Here is a 15,905-nt window from a genome sequence, read left to right as displayed (position 1 = left end):
CCAAGCCAGAATCTGGGAGTCCAGCTCAATCCTCGTCCTCCTCCTCCATCTTCATCCAGTCCTCCACCTATGCTTCCTGCCTTTCCCTGAAAACTGCCCACCTCCCTCCATCCCTGCACCTGGCTGCAGAGCCCGGCCCTCAGGGAGTGTGTGGTTTGCTTAGACATGGAGCATGTGTGTGCGCTTATTGCAAGCCCACCCCCCAGACATGGAGATGTGAACACCGTTCCTTGGTAAAGAGAGAAAAACACCAGGCTTTGGCCCAAGAGTACCTGGGTTTAAATTCTAGCCCGGCCATTTCTTAGCTGTGAGAACTAGGATAGTGCTGTCTCTTGAGCCTGTTTTGTAACCTATTACATAGAAATGAAGTGGTCTTAGCTTTCTCCCCAACTCTCTCTCACACACACACGTACCTGCACACATACTTCAGAGTATTGTTCTTCTATCTTGTGACACTGAAATTATTTGCTGACCAGTTTCAGCTCCCTAGGCTGAGAAGTTCTTGCAGGACACTCTTCAGTCAATGAGTTGAATGAATGAGTTGGTGGGAGTGTAGGAGTTGGGCCCAGCATGTAGGAGGGACACATGAGCTGTAAGAAAGACCTTGATGATTGGCCTGACCTGTGGTGGCGCAGTGGATAAAACATCAACCTGGAACGCTGAGGTCACCGGTTCAATACCCTGGGCTTGCCTGGTCAAAGCACATATGGGAGTTGATGCTTCCTGCTCCTCCCTCCTTCTCTCTCTCTCTCTCTAAAAGTGAATAAATAAAATAATTAAAAAAAAAAAAAAAAAAAAAGACCTTGATGGGCCTGACCTGTGGTGGCGCAGTGGATAAAGCGTCGACCTGGAAATGCTGAGGTCTCTGGTTCGAAACCCTGGGCTTGCCTGGTCAAGGCACATATGGGAGTTGATGCTTCCAGCTCCTCCCCCCCCCTTCTCTCTCTCTGTATCTCCTCTCTGTCTCCCTCTCCTCTCTAAAATGATTTAAAAAAAAAAAAAAAAAAAAAAAAAAAAAGGCCTGACCAGGTGGTGGCGCAGTGGATAGAGCGTCGGACTGGGATGCAGAAGGACCCAGGTTCGAGACCCCGAGGTCACCAGCTTGAGCACGGGCTCATCTGGCTTGAGCAAAGAGCTCACCAGCTTAGACCCAAGGTCACTGGCTCCAGCAGGGGGTTACTCAGTCTGCTGAGGGCCCATGGTCAAGGCACATGTGAGAAAGCAATCAATGAACAACTAAGAAGTCGCAACACGCAACGAGAAACTGATGATTGATGCTTCTCATCTCTCTCCGTTCCTGTCTGTCTGTCCCTGTCTATCTCTGCCTCTGTAAAAAAAAAAAAAAAAAAAAAAAAAGAACTTGATGGGATAACCCAGTCTTGCTCCCTAAATCAAATCATGGAAGGCACATATTCATACTGAGAAATGAGGCCATCAAGGCCAAACCATGTGCGTGGCATGCCTTGGATCACCCCGGTGCGGGTGGACATGAGGGAGGTCCAATGACAAGAACCTTAGAGCAGAGGGGTTCTTGGAGATCTGGTCCAACCTTTTCATTTTTTCCCAGATAAAGACACAGAGTACCTGCCTCTGGCTCCCAGCCCAGCACCTTTCTAGGCATTCTCTTGCAGTCACTAGCATGGTGGTTAAGAGGGCAGGCTCAGAAGGCAGGTGGCTGGATTCAGATTCCAGCAGGACCGCTTTCCAGTGTGGGACCCTGAGTAAGTTACTGCACCTCTCGGAGCCTTGGTTTTCTCATCTGTAAAATAAGATGATGATGTCACCTTATAGGGCCATGAAAATCATATGAGAGAATGCCGGTAAAGAGCTAAGACAATACCTGGAAGGTTGTGACCCCTTCCTAAACATTGGCTGTTATGATGATGGAAATAACCACAGAGAGCCAGAGTGGACAGGATAGTCTTTAAAGAGGAAGTAGCTTTGGGCTTTGTGGGATGTGTAGGAGTCAGAGTGGTTAAGAGGCGGAGCCCAATGTCTGGACTTAGGCTGGAGGGCTGGTCTCCTGTAGCTGCTATGTCCATTCTGCTTTTCTGGGTCCAAGCAGTAGATAGAGCATTTGTGTGGGACACAGAGGGCCCAGGTTCAAAACCCCAAGGTCACCGGATTGAGTGTGGGCTCACTAACTTAAGCGCAAGGTCATTGGATTGAGCATGAGATCATAGACATAACCTCATGATCGCTGGCTTGAGCCCAAAGGTCACTGGCTTGAAGCACAAGGTTGCTGGCTTGAAGCCCAAAGCCGCAGGCTTGAGCAAGGGGTCACTCACTCTGCTTTAGCCACCTGCCTCACAATCAAGGCACATGAGAAAGCAATTAATGAACAACTGAAGTGCCACAATGAAGAATTGATGCTTTTCAGCTCCCTTTTTTGAAACAATATTTTATTTTTACTTATTTATTTAAAGTTATTTTTATTTATTTATTCATTTTAGAGAAGAGAGAGAGAAGGGGAAAAGGAGCAGGAAGCGTCAACTCCCATATGTGCCTTAACCGGGTAAGCCCAGGGTTTTGAACTGGTGACGTGAGTGTTCCAGGTTGACGCTTGATCCACTGTGCCACCATAGGTCAGGCCTCATCTCCCTTTCTGTCTGTCCCCATCTGTCCCTCTCTCTGTCTCTCTCTCTCGAAAAAAAAAAATTTGTTGGCAGAGGCACCCTGCTGCTAAGAGCAGGAAGAAGGCCCTCCTGGCCACATTGCCTTGGCTGCTTCCCCTGGTGAACAGGGTTGTTGCCCGAGGCCAGGCAGCTCTGGAGACATTTTTCGGGCTTGTGGTCATGCTTGGGGTTGCATACAGGCCCAGGTACACCTGGGGCAGCACCAGTCAGCCTCCCGAACTTAGAAATGAGTCTGGGGTGAGGAACCACACAGGGTGTGTGGGATGCAAAAAAAAAACAACCCCACCATTATGGGAAAAGAAAATAGGGTAACATGTCCCTTCACCAAAGGAACTAGAAAAAAAAAGCCAGAAAGGCCTCAAAATTGGAGAGGTAGCTGTCTTAGTTCTCCATCTGTGGTTCTCCAAGAGCTCGCTTAAATTCCAGCTTTCAGAGCCTTCCCCCAGGATTCTGGTTCAGGAGGTCTGGGGCTCTACATGTTAACAGACGCACCCAAGTGATTCTGCTGTCGGTGGTCCATTTGAGCAACCTGCCCCAGAGTCCTCTGGGCTTCTTCCTACCCACTATCCATGCAGTTCTAACCAACCTGGAAGTCTTGAATTTCAGACCAAAGCAGGCTAGAAGCTGCAAACTAGAAGGCAACATAGAGGCAGAGAACATGACAGCAGAGTGAAATGACATGCCAAGGTTGCAGGTTCAATCCCTGGTCAGGGCACAGATAAGAATCAAGCAATGAATGCGTAAATAAGTGGAACAACAAGTTGATGTCTTTCTATCTATCTACCCTTCATCTCTGAAATAACTTTTTTTTTTTTTTTTTTCCAAGAGAGACAGGGTCAGACAGACAAGAACAGACAGACAGGAGGGAGAGATGAGAAGCATCAGTTCTTCATTGCGGCACCTTAGTTGTTCATTGATAGCTTTCTCATTTGTGCCTTGATGGGGGGGGAGCGGGGGCTACAGCAGAGCAAGTGACCCCTTGCTCAAGCCAGTGACCTTGGGCTCAAACCAGCAATCTTTGGGCTCAAGCCAGTGACCATGGGGTCATGTCTATGATCCCACGCTCAAACCAGCGACCCTGCGCTTAAGCTGGCGACCTTGGGATTTCAAACCTGGGTCCTCGGTGTCCCAGGCTGATTCTCTATCCACTGCGTCACCACCTGGTCAGGCTAAAATAAAATTTAAAAAAATTCTGTGTATAATTTAAGTCAGTCCTCAGCTCATGTGGATTCCCAATCCCAGTTTCTTGAGTCCATTAATGTGAAACCTGGGATGTGGAGGGCTGACTGTATATTTTATTGAAGAAAAAAAATCTGTGTATAAATTGACCTCAGTTCAAACCTGTAATATGAGGGTCGCTTGAGCAGGCAGTGGCGCAGTGGATGGAGCATCGGACTGGGATGTGGAGGACCCAGGTTCGAGACCCCAAGGTTGCCAGCTTCAGCACGGGGTCATCTGGCTTGAGCAAAGCTCACCAGCTTGGACCCAAGGTCGCTGGCTCAAACAAGGGGTTACTCGGTCTGCTGAAGGCCCACGGTCAAGGCATATATGAGAAAACAATCAATGAACAACTAAGGTGTTGCAATGAAAAACTAATGATTGATGCTTCTCATCTCTCCGTTCCTGTCTGTCCCTATCTGTCCCTCTATCTGACTCTCTCTGTCTCTGTAGAAAAAAAATATATATCTTGAAACAAATATTTGAGGGTCACTGTACATGATACACTTTAGACACTAAGAAAATCTGAGACTTTGCTCAAGTAGATAGGAAACAGTAGGAGAGAAAGCTGAATAGAAGCCAATTACCGGCCTCCTTTTAACCCAGAAAATTTCAGGTACATGAATAATGGTTGCTCCTTTTTTTAGAGAGAGAGAGGCAGAGAAAGAGACATCGAGCTGTTCCTGTATGTGTCCTGACCAAAGATTGAAATGGTTGCTCCAGTTTTTGAATGTTTCCTGCATTCTGGTCTGGGCATGTAGCATACTTTACGTGCCTTTTCATTATATAAACTTATCACCCACCATCATACCAGATGAGAGGTGAAAGGCCCCAGGAGGTGGAGCTAAGGCCACAAAGCCAGCAGCAGAGCTAGAAATCAGGTCTATGGGACCACAGAGCCTTGCCAGTGGACGTCCCTTACCTCTTAGTGGTGCTGAGTCAGTGAGGCACTACCTGCAGCTCTGTCTTGGAGCCCTGGCTGGGGAACCTTTTTATTCATTTCAGTGGACTGTGGTCCGTATGTGGTATAGCCCTGCTGGGGTACAGGTGCTGTGTAACGTGGACATGATCTCACATACAGGCCCTCTGGTAGTGAAGAGTCACTGGTTGGGTTGGGGCCAGTGGCCTTTCCTCTCCCCTGGGCTCCTTCCGAATGCACTGTCTGCTTCTTTCCTTCTGGCCCACAGTCCCTGCTGTCAGCCCGGGAGTGCTCCTGAGTGCTCCCAGCAGCTCCGAGCCTTCACACTTGCCCTACGCCTTTGTGGGGGCAAAGCAGGTGCAGAGAACTCAGTCCTACCAGCCTTCAGACTTGACTCCTATCTGCTTCTTCACTGCAGCGAGTCATCTGTTTCTCAGTGAATCAGCACATAGTCCTTCCAAGAAGAAAATCTTGTCCCCATGGGGGCAAGGGGACGTAAGGGGTTGCCATGTGACTCCCAGCAAACCCCCTTCTATCCGAGCCCCAGCATTTTCTTTTTATTTTTTACGTTTTTTAAAATTTTATTGATTTTATTTTATTTTTTTTATTGTATTTATTTTTAATGGGGTGACATCAGTAAATCAAGATACATATATTCAAAGATAACATGTCCAGGTTATCTTAAAGTTCAATTATGTTGCATACCCATCACCCAAAGTCAGATTGTCCTGTCACCCTCTATCTAGTTCTCTTTGTGCCCCTCCCCCTCCCCCTTCCCTCTCCCTGAAATTTTATTGATTTTAGAAGAAGAAAGGGAGGCAGTGAGAGAGACAGGAACACTGATCTGTTCCTGCATGTGCCCTGACCAGGGATCAAACTGGCAACCTCTGTGCTTCAGAACAATGCTCTAACCAACCCTCTATTCGGCCAGGGCGAGCCCCAGAATTTTCATCTGAACTCAACTGGCAGTGAGTCTGGGACAAACATTGGGGGCCACAAGATTTCAGACTTTTTGCCTTCTTGACGGACAGGAGAGTCCCTGTCCATCTCAGGCAGCACATGGCAGTGTGACAGGAACTGAGTCTCCATTCTGTGTGCTTTGAATTCTACCAGATTGCTTATCCAGGCTCAGTTTCCCCTTTAATCCTCAGTTCTCTCTGAAGAGACAGAAAATTTTGTTTTTCAGCCCATTGCATCCCAAGAGAGAAGCATTTCCTTGTGCCTTTGATGTGCATCCAATCCTCATAGCTCACGTTTCTGGGTCCTCCCCACGGTCTGAGCATCTGGTTGGCATGCTCAGATGCTGTCTTGCGAAGGGGGCCCATGTTAAAGGTGAAATGTCCTGCCTCTTCTCAAGCTGTGTGTCCTCAGAACCTGAATGACAAGCTCGAGGGGGTGGGCAGGGCTCTGCCAGAGGCAAACCTATAAAACTTTTGTCCTGACACTGTCTTAAAACACCCCCACCCTTTTCCAGGCCCCTGGGTACAGTACTGGGGGAGAACGGGAGCTGGCCAGGGGTTTTCAACAGGGGGCGATTCTGATCCCCATTTGAGGGACATTTGGCAGTATCTGGAGACATTTAGTTGGCATAACTATCAGAAGCGCTACTGGCATCTAATGGGCGCTTCTAAACACCTTACAATGCACAGAATAGCTCCTATAACAAGGAATTATCCGTCCCCAAAAGTCAGCAGTATTGATGTTGAGACATCTTGAACAAAATTCTGTTTAGGTAAGAGTTTCCCTCCCTTCTGTGACTTTAGAGGAAGAGGAACCTGCCACTTGCCCTGACTGTGGAGGTCTGAACCTTTTCTTTTTTATAAGCAGACAATAATTAAAAAAAAAATTGTATTGATTGATTTTAGAGAGAAAGGAAGGAAGAGAGAGAGAAATACCAATTTGTTGTTCCACTTATTTATGTATTCATTGGTAGATTTTTTTTTTAAGTATTTTATTTATTCATTTTAGAGAGAGAGAGAATGGGGGATGGGGAGCAGGAAGCATCAACTCCCATATGTGCCTTGACCAGGCAAGCCCAGGGTTTTTGAACCGGCGACCTCAGCATTCCAGGTCAATCCTTTATCCACTGTGCCACCACAGGTCAGGCCAGGGTTCTTGTATGTGCCCTGACCAGGGTTCAAACCTGCAACCTGACATGTCAGGATGATGCTTTAACCAACTGAATTACCCAGCCCGGTAGTAATTACTATTGTTAGGTTCCAAGGTCAGGGTGGCTAAGATACCTGCTTAAAGCCATACAGCAAGTTATGGATAGAACTGGGATTTGAATCCTGGTGATATTTAGGGCTCACACATGTTAAGAGATGGAATTAAGCAAGACTCGTGGAGACAAAATACCTCGGCAAGGCAACTTTAATAACTTTTTTTTCTGCAAAAGGGCGTGCTGTTGCTATTGAAAGCTAGCCAGCAAATATGCGGGCAGAGAGTAAATTCTGTTTTTATCCCTAACGCAGGCCCTAGGACACTGGGTCTCGCTCCATTGGCTGGAGTGTTGACCATACAATCTTTTATATGTTTTTTTTCTCTCTCTCTTTTTTAGATTTTATTTATTCATTTTGCAGAGGAGAGAGAAAGGGGGAGGAGCAGGAATCAACTCCCGTATGTGCCTTGACCAGCAAGTCCAGGGTTTCGAATTGGTGACCTCAGAGCTCCTGGTTGACTTTTATCCACTGCCCCACCACAGGTCAGGCCATACAATCTTATTTTTTCTCGATTGGCTAGTTTAAATGATCATGCCAAGGTGGAAGGGAGAGATGGGGATATCATTAACCAGGTAAGGGGGTTGGGGAATAGTCGGAAGAACAAAAACCGGATAACCAGACAAGGGGGGCTGAGGGATTGGTAAACAAGTTAGTTATTTCTCATACTACTCCCTGGTTGGAGGTACCCAAAAGAAGGGGGTTGGGAATTAGTTGAAGAAAAGAACATGAGTTAAACATTTCCTTCACAACGAAGCAGTATTTCTCTTTTCTTTGTATGCACAGGCTGCTTCACCAATTGTCTATCAGCTCCTTGAAGGCAGAAAGCACAGCTTGTTCATCCTTGTATCCTCCACCCTAAGTGCCCGTCACACAGAGGTGCTCGTGCAGAATTGGTTGAATTCATTCAGCCAATACTTGCACAAAGCTGTACCAATGTGGGTGCTGCTGTCTTGGTGAAGGGAAACAGACAAGCAGAGTAGCTGTGGCGCTCAGGAGAGGCCTCGTGAGGGCTGTGCATGAAACACTGGAATATAGGAGGGGCTTACTGTTGCCAAAGGGAGCTGGGGAAGAAGACTGGAGAAAGGGGCATTTGGACTGGGATTTGAAGGCTGTATAAGAGTTCTGGCTGGTAAGAAGGAAGGGGTGGAGAAGGGGATTCTGGAGGGCTAAAGGGCTTTGGAACTAAACCAAACAAGAGAAGGTGACAGCCTGAGAACTCAAGAGAGAAAACTCAGAGATTTCTCCAAACCTGCCCTGCCCCACCCAGCCTGCATTTTCAATAACTGATTTCCAGAGAGAGGTGAATGTTGTCAAGTTCCAGGATGCACAGTGACAAACAGGCCATTGTTTGGAGCCCTGAGCCAGCTGGGGCCCTGGGGTCACATCACTGGTGGTAAGGGACACACATTGCTTACCTGTCCAGCTTTGCTTTCTCTGGCCCTAGACTGGGTACAACACAGGCTTAAACACACCCAGACCCCAAGGGGATTGGCTGGTTGGGAATGATGCCTCTTCCTCACCCCCTTTCTCTTCAGGGAACCATAATCCCTGCTCCCAGTTTCCCCTGCTACACTCCTGGAACTGCACTGAGCCTGAGGCGATGGGTGTGAGAATTTGGAACAATTTGAGAACCAAACTGCACAGTTGAAGGTGGAGTCCCTGCTGTTCTCGTCTGACTTTAGCGCCAACTACATGTATGGTCCTGTGCTAGTTCATTCACCTCACTGGACCTCAAGTTTAGGGGTGGGTGAATGGTTGGTGCTTCTTCTGCATCCTTCAAGGGGTCATGGTGAGGATCCAATAACATCAGCTTCATAAAGGTGTCTCCACGGATAACTTTAAGGTAGCACTATAAACACTTCCCTGACAGAGGCCATCCAAACATTCTGTTCTGAATGTGCCAAGAGGTCCTCTAGGAATCTGGTATATCACCAGCTGATCTGAAACTTGGGGAGGGAGAGAAAGCAAGCAGAAGAAAGGTATTATTATATTATGATATAATATGTATTATATTATATTTTATATGTAACCCATGCAAGTATGCCCCACTGTCATACTCAAGCCTGAGAACAGCCTTGAGGGAGGGGTGGGTGATGCCACCCCTGCTTCTCAGAGGAGAAACCAAGCCTCAGGGAAGAGGAGGAACTACTCAGGGCAACTGAGCACACACATGGCAAAGGAAGGCTTTTAACTCAGGGGTTCTTCACCCCAGGGCTCTTTCCTTGGAGAGAAGGAGTTGGGAAATGGGAGAAAGAAGCACACTGTGAGTGGTTTCCACAGTGGGGGAGCCGCATCTGGAAAGGAGGGAGGGTAGTAGGGCTTGGGGCCTGAGCTCCTGCACAACGATGAGGGCCAAGTCCAAAGGCCCTGCAGTGCCTGATCACCACCCTGGCCGTGGCTGGTGGTTGGCACAGGAGGACAGGAGCATTCCTGGGGTCGTCTGACACACAGGATGTGTCTCACCTCAAAGCAGAAGTGAAACGGGGCACACTTCCCCTTGCAAGCCAGGAGGCAAGTCTCACTATCCCCTTGCTACCGTCTCCTGCAGGAACCAGGAGGCTGGCTGCCACAGCTGGAGTCTGAAATGGGGAGATGACAAAGAGAAGCCGGTCTAGTCTGGGGAACCTACCCATGTCCCCTCCTAACACACACATCTTGGGCAACACCTCTTCACACACGTCTCTGTGGCTGGCATCCATGTGATTGGAAGATACTGTTTACTGTTTCTATCAGGTTTTATGATTTAGACTCTCAGGGAAGCAGCCCTTTATATAAGCCCCCCCCCCACACACACACACAATTTCCCAGCAGAACCACAGCTAGCCCATCACTATAAGAGGGGATTCATTTATGATTTATTCGCTCACTCACTGTTCTCCATCAACAACTATATTAAGAACCATCTATGTGCAAGTACATGAGGGAGAAGGACTGCAGACACAAATGAACGCAGACCACTATGGTTGTGGTTGTGAAATAATATAGTTGTGAAGAGTGCTCCAAAGGCCAAGGAGAAGTCATTGTGAGATGATTGGGTCCCCCAACCTAGTTTAGGGATCAGGGAGCCTTCCGGGGCATTTCTTTATTTCTTTCTTTTTTAAAAGATTTTTATTGATTTTTTACAAAGAGAGAGGGGAATGGAGCGAGAAGTAACTCATAGTTGCTTATTTTAGTTGTTCATTGATTGGTTGTCATATGTGCCTTGGCAGGGCAGGGGTTTGTTTGTTTTTTTTTTTTGTTTTGTTTTGTTTTTTTCATTTTTTTTTTTTTTTTTTTTTTTCATTTTTCTGAAGCTGGAAACGGGGAGAGACAGTCAGACAGACTCCCGCATGCGCCCGACCGGGATCCACCCGGCACGCCCACCATGGGGCGATGCTCTGCCCATCCTGGGCGTCGCCATGTTGCGACCAGAGCCACTCTAGCGCCTGGGGCAGAGGCCACAGAGCCATCCCCAGCGCCCGGGCCATCTTTGCTCCAATGGAGCCTTGGCTGCGGGAGGGGAAGAGAGAGACAGAGAGGAAAGTGCGGCGGAGGGGTGGAGAAGCAAATGGGCGCTTCTCCTGTGTGCCCTGGCCAGGAATCGAACCCGGGTCCTCCGGGGTTTGTTTGTTTTTAAAGAGAGAGACAGACAGACAGACAGGAAGGGGGAGAGATGAGAGGCATCAACTCATAGTTGTGGCCCCTTAATTGTTCATTGATTGCTTTCTCACACGTGCCTTGACTGGGGGACTTTAGCCAAGCCAGTGACCCCTTGCTCAAGCCAGAGACCCTGAGCTCAAGCTAGTGAGTCCATGCTCAAGCCAGTGACCTTGGGGTTTTGAATTTGGCCCTCAGCGTCCCAAGCCAAAGCTCTACCCACTGTACCACTGCCTGGTCAGGCAGCCTGGGGTTTCGAACTGGTGACATCAGCATTCCAGGTCGAGGCTTTATCCACTGTATTACCACAGGCCAGGCCCAGGGCATTTCTGATGGATGACAGGGTTTGCAAAGGGCAGAATTGGGGGGGGGGAGCTCCTACTCTGCAGACCCTGAGACCCTGAGATTGGAAAGCAGCTTGATGGGACCAAGGGAGAAGGCTGAGGCCAGGGTAGCTGAGGAAGGAAGCAGAGACCGATCACATAAAACCTTGCAGACTACGTAAGGGGTCCTGCCTGCTGTGTGGGAGGCTAGGTAACCTTGGGTAAGCCTTTCTCTTCCCTTGTCCTCAGTTTCCTCATCTTTTCAATAGGAACACATTCGCCATCCTTGCAAGGTTGTTGAAGAGCCCTTAGGTACACTAGCATGGCAGCTGGCATGGTGAAGGTGCCCGAAAAATTGAGCCATTAGTCTAATAGTTGTCACCGAGCCAGACGAGGAATCGGGGCTCCCAGCCCAGCTTCCCCTGCAGCGGCTGCCTCTGCATTTCCTGCCTTCCCCCAGGGCCGCTTCTAGGAGACATGGAGCCAGGTGCTGTCATCAGGGCTGACCGCATTGGCCCCGGCTCAACTCACTCTCTGAGGAAGCATTTCTCTGCTGTCATCACTGCCTTCTGCCAGCCAAGTTAATGCAGCCTGGGAAAGGCCCCGCTCCGCAGCTGTGGTCAGCCCCAGAAGCTGACGCTTCCTTCCCTCCCGCCAGCCCCCTGTAGTGTTCCTGGCTAGGGCTCCATGACCTAGTCAGTCTTTGCAGTCTCCTGATGACTTCAAAGGTAGCCATGTGCTGTGCAAGTGAGAGACAGGGTGACACAGAGCTGGCAGCCTGGGGGTTGACCTGCAGCAGGACTGCATTTTTCTGAAAGGGTAGAGCCACCTGGACTCTTCTGATTCAGGGAAGAAATCTTCCAAAAGAAGAAGCTGCCATTGATCACGTGCATGCGTGGGGCTGTGCTGGGTGCCTTTCTTGCTACTTTGCTTAGTTCTAGCAACAACCCCTGATGATGGGTATTGTTGGCTACTTTTTACAGATAGGTAACTGAAGATTGAGGTCATCAAAGGTCACCCAGATAACAAATAGCAGGGTCTGGATTCTGCTCTCGGTTACCATCATGATGTACTGCTGCCCGACCCTCAATGGCAGGCCTTGGGCTCTGTTTTGTTGTGTTTTTTTATTTCATCCAATGCGAGTTGATTTGTAGAAGGCTTGGAAACAAGGTGGGCAAACCCGAGCTTTGATTTCTTCATCTGGCAAGTGGCCACAGAATGTCACAGAATGATCCAGCTGAAGCCACCTCAGTGATGGGTGGGGCCATCCCTGTTTACAGAGAAAAAACTGAGGCCTCAAGTCAGGGAGCAACTTGCCTGCGGTTACAGAGTTGGTCAGCAGAGAGCTGGGCCAGGCCAGACTGGCCTCTGGCCCCCTTGCTGGCCTTCTTTCCCACACTCCCTTGCTGGCCTCTGTACCTCTGTCCCGTCTCCACACATTGGAGGATCCCACCCTGTGGACCCCAGGTCTCTTTTTCTACACCTCATTCCTTAGTTTACCCAGTCCCATGGTTCTAATTACCATCTGCATGCCTATGAATCTCAACCTGAGATCTCTAGCCCTGACCTGACCTCTGAACTCCAACCTGTCTGTCCAGCTGCCTTCTCCTTAGAAATCTAAGAGGATATCAAACCAGATATGTCGAAAACACACTTTCTGCTTTACCTATGTCCTCCCAGCTCCCACACAAACCTGCTTCTCCCACAGCCTTCACCGTTTTAGTCACTATACCAACAGCTCCCCCATTTTTCAGGCTGAAAGTCTTGGAGTTAGCCTATATTTCCTCCCTTCAACCCCGACACGTAATCTATTTGCAAAAATATATTGCAACCCGACCCTTTTCCCCATCTCCACTCTTATCTGATGCAACAGCAACCTAACTTGTCCTCCTGCATTCTCTTTTGCTTTCAAGAATTTATTTTCCTCATAGCAACCAATAAGCTCTTTTTAACACAGAATTTGTTGCATCATTCCCCTGCTTGAAAACCCTTTAGTGATTTCCCATCAGTTTAGGTGAAATTCCAATTCCTTGCCATGGCCCATGAAGGCTCCTGGAAGCCTCCCTCTCCGTTCTCACCTGCTCCTGCTAACTCAGAATGATGCCACATCTCCCCTTTCTATTCCATGAGCACCCCAAGCTTGCCCCTGCCTCAGGGCCTTTGCACATCTCTTCTCTCTTCTTGGAATCCTCTTCCCAAGATTGTGTCCAGTTGTTTCCTCATTGTTGGTGTCATTTGTTGCCTTCTCTGACCACCCTGTCCAGAGAAGCATCACCAACCCCTCTGCCTGTCACTGCCTATCGCATGGCCACTGCATGTTATTCTTTGTGACTCTCACTCTCCACCAGACTCTAAGCTTCTGGGGACAGGTTTCACGTCCCATGGGTAGGCCTGTGAACTGAACACTGTACACACACACCCCTTTTTAATCATCATAGGACCCTCAGGAAGGCAGGATGATCCCCATTTTAAATAGAAGGAAACTGATCTCTCCAAGGTCATACAGAGAGTAAATGGTGAAACTTATGGTGAAACCGGCTTGAATCTAAGAGCAAAATCTTTCATTGGTACCCCAGGCCCCAATAGTTAATCCAGTGGCCCTGGATGTAGTCGTTCCACCTGTATCTGAACACTGCGGAGGGGAGGGTTGTAGGAGGAGGACAGCCGGTTCATTGTTGAATACCTACCTGTCTGAGAATGCCACCCAGTGACCCAAATTCTGTCACCGGGGTGCAACCAGAACAAGCATGTCCCTTCTTCCACATGGCAGCCTGTCAATAATTTACAGCCAGCTCTCATGTCTCCCTTATATGTTATTCCTCCCGGGGGGGCTGCAGAGTGGACAGTGCTAACCTGAACTAGAAACCTGGTTCTCTCCTGGCTCTGCTGCTGTCCATGGACCAATACATTTCAAAAGAAAGTAAGTAGGTGGCCTGACCAGGCAGTGACGCAATGGATAGAGTGTTGGCCTGAAGTGCAGAGGACCTAGATTCGAAACTCCAGGTTGCTGGCTTAAGCACAGGCTCATCTGGCTGAGTACAGGCTCATCAGCTTGAGCGTGGGGTCACTGGCTTGAGTGTGGGATCATAGACATGACCCCATTGTCCCTAGTTTGAAGCCCAAGGTTGCTGGCTTGAGCAAGGGGACTGTGGCTTGGCTGGAGCCCCCTGACCAGGGCACATATGAAAAAGCAATCAATGAACAACTAAGGTGATGCAATTGAAGAATTGATGCTTCACATCTCTCTCCCTTCCTGCCTGTCTGTCCCTCTCTCTATCTCTCTTGCTTAAAAAAAAAAAGAAAAAAAAAAAGTAGGTGATTTGACAAGCAAGGACATCCCCCCCACCTCAAAAAACCCAACCTATCACCACCTCCCATCATCGATGTTTCATAAAAGAAAGAGCATCCCGACACACAAAAAGTAGGGCAATCTGAGAATTAATTGAGCTTTATGAATACTCCCTACATCGTCCCGATTCCTCTCACTCTGCCGTGTCCTGATGCAGACTATGGAGGATCAACCCAGGGCTGTAGCCTACAAGGACCTCTGCTCCAACCAATAAAGAAAACACCGGCCTGACCAGGTGGTGGCGCAGTGGATAGAGCGTTGGACTGGGATGCGGAAGGACCCAGGTTCGAGACCCCGAGGTCGCCAGCTTGAGCGCGAGCTCATCTGGCTTGAGCAAAGAGCTCACCAGCTTGGACCCAAGGTCACTGGCTCCAGCAGGGGGTTACTCAGTCTGCTGAAGGCCCATGGTCAAAGGCACATGTGAGAAGGCAATCAATGAACAACTAAGAAGTCACAACTCGTAACAAGAAACTGATGATTGATGCTTCTCATCTCTCTCCGTTCCTGTCTGTCTGTCCCTGTCTATCTCTGCCTCTGTAAAAAAAAAAAAAAGCAAACACTGTTGGGCAGAAAAACCAGAGCAGAGCACTCCGCCAGCAGGACCCTGGAGTCACCCTATTCTGAGAGGGAAGGAAAGGGGCCTTCCCTCTCTGAAAGTGTCTGGCAAGGAGACAGCCAAGCTCAGGAAGTGAGGTAGGCTTCTCCATCGTGTCCCAGCTTTATGTCCAGTTTTTATCTTGGCTTAGGTGAACAAAGGCTTTCCCTGCTCATGTGTCTGTGGACTCCCTGTGAAAACAGCACAGCAGGCAGGGGCCGCCCATGGCTATGTTGTTAACAAGTGGAACCCACTGGAAAGGTCAGGAGAGCTGCTCCAGCTCCATGGCCTAAAGCCAGTTGGTTATGCACAGGCAGTAGATTTTGTCTTAGGGGGTTTCTCTGCTTGACCTGAGGGGCTACCCCCCCAAACCCAAGAGCTTTCTCACCACTCATTCATTCCCACATTCTTTTTTTTTTAAGATTTTATTTATTCATTATAGAGAGGGGAGAGAGAGAGAAGCAGGAAGCATCAATTCCCATATGTGCCTTGACCAGGCAAGCCCAGGGTTTTGAACCAGCAACCTCAGCGTTTCCAGGTTGACGCTTTATCCACTGTGCCACCACAGGTCAGGCTCATTCCCACATTCATTGAGTATTTATTGACCACTTCCTATGTGCAAACACTTGGCTAGCCCTGGGAGTGCCAAGGTGGACAAAGAATGACTTGATCTCTGTTGCCCCTCTCTCACAGCCCTTGTCACCACATGAAACCTTCTGCATTATTGCTCACTGTGCATTGTCCTTTCTTCTCATTGACATGTAGTTCCAAGACTTTATCCCTGCCATGTTCTCAGTACTTACCACAGTGTGCTTAACGTAGGTACTAATGAGTGTTTGCTCAGAGAACCACGATGTGGACCAAGGGCCTGAGTTCCCAATCAAGCTTATTCTAGGCTGCTGTCTCCAGACTCTTTGGTAGGACAGCATTTCCCTGTCCTATGACTTAAGACAGTAATTTCTATATGTCTCTCACCTGCCAGCTTTACTATCAAGCTGTGTGACCTT

The sequence above is a fragment of the Saccopteryx leptura genome, chromosome 2 (genome assembly GCF_036850995.1).
Source record: "Saccopteryx leptura isolate mSacLep1 chromosome 2, mSacLep1_pri_phased_curated, whole genome shotgun sequence".
In the NCBI taxonomy this organism is placed as follows: domain Eukaryota; kingdom Metazoa; phylum Chordata; class Mammalia; order Chiroptera; family Emballonuridae; genus Saccopteryx; species Saccopteryx leptura.
This window is presented reverse-complemented; position numbering follows the sequence as displayed.